This window comes from Otolemur garnettii, unplaced genomic scaffold (assembly GCF_000181295.1).
Source record: "Otolemur garnettii isolate 467f Iridium unplaced genomic scaffold, OtoGar3 scaffold00246, whole genome shotgun sequence".
Lineage (NCBI taxonomy): Eukaryota > Metazoa > Chordata > Mammalia > Primates > Galagidae > Otolemur > Otolemur garnettii.
The window spans coordinates 907,749-908,982 of NW_003852641.1; the positions used below are offsets into that span (position 1 = coordinate 907,749).

The 1,234-nt window shown below is 34.8% G+C and overlaps 1 pseudogene; it reads left to right on the plus strand.

The window, feature by feature from the left end:
- The first annotated feature begins 713 nt into the window (after positions 1-713).
- On the plus strand, positions 714-829 carry LOC111722401 (annotated as a pseudogene).
- The last annotated feature ends 405 nt before the right edge of the window (positions 830-1,234 follow it).

A 1,234-nucleotide genomic window follows, 5' to 3' on the forward strand; every position in this document is an offset into this window, starting at 1 on the left:
AGGAGGGAGAAAGGGAAAGGGCAGAAACCTCCCTAATGGGTGCAATGAACATTATTTGGGTGATGGACACATTTATAGCCCAGACGCCAGCCATGTAACAAAAATGTTTATACTCCTCTACTATTTTAAAATGAAAAAAGAAAAAAAAAATTCCAGGGTAGAATTAAGTTATACTGCAGGAGAACATTGCTTTTCTAAACCTTTTAAACATTTCAGTATTAGGCCATAACAATTGACTTGGAACTGGGGGGTGGGGGGGAGTTCCAAGAGCCAATGGAAAAGATTGAAGAAGAGTTGTCATCTTGGCCTTTTCAAAGGGAGAAAAAGCTAAAAGTAGCACCCAGGGCAAAATTTAAATTGGGGGATATAAATTAGAAAAGATTCTGTAGAAGCAGATTATAGAATTAGAATAAAAATATTTTGTAATTTTATTAGAAAGAAATTAATAACTTCAGAAAATCTTGTTGTCTTAACCAAACATTTTAAATTAAACTTGATCACACATTAAATTGTGTCATAAATCTATTGTATGAACCTTATCCTAATTTATACAGACAGTATAGTATATGCTTAGATTTGTTGTTCTGTCATAATGTTTTATTTCCTTAAATAACCAGTCATTTTATTTTTGGACAAAAATATACAATATTAGCTTCTTTCTTTGTATTACATTATTCTTTTCTTAATTCTCTTTGTTAAAAATGTATCTTTAGGTGCTCGCTTCAGCAGCACAGATACTAAAATTGGAACGATATAGAGAACGATACAGAGATTAGCATGGCCCCTGCACAAGGATGACACGCAAATTCGTGAAGTGTTCCATATTTTTTTAAAAAATGTATCTTTAGACAGGGTCTGTCAATTAAGTTCTCAAACTTATCCTTGAAAAAGTGCTACATGCCTCATTGCTGACTATCACTAGGGTCACCTTCAAAGTACTCTCTTTAGGAAGCTGTGCACTGATTCTAGTGCCTAGTCCACCCTTCAAAGCAATTTTGGAATTCTTTTTCTGGAATGGCCATCATAGCTGTCATCATATTACCCTTGATGTCCTGAATGTTATCAAAATTCCTTTCAATATTTCCTTTATCTGCAAGTAAAGAAAAAAGTCACTGGGGACCAGATCAGGCTTGGAGGGAAGGTATTCCAATATGGCTATTTGTACACAGGCTAAAAACTCCCTCACACACAGTGCTGTGTGAGACACACATTTCTCAGGTCTAGATTTCAAGTT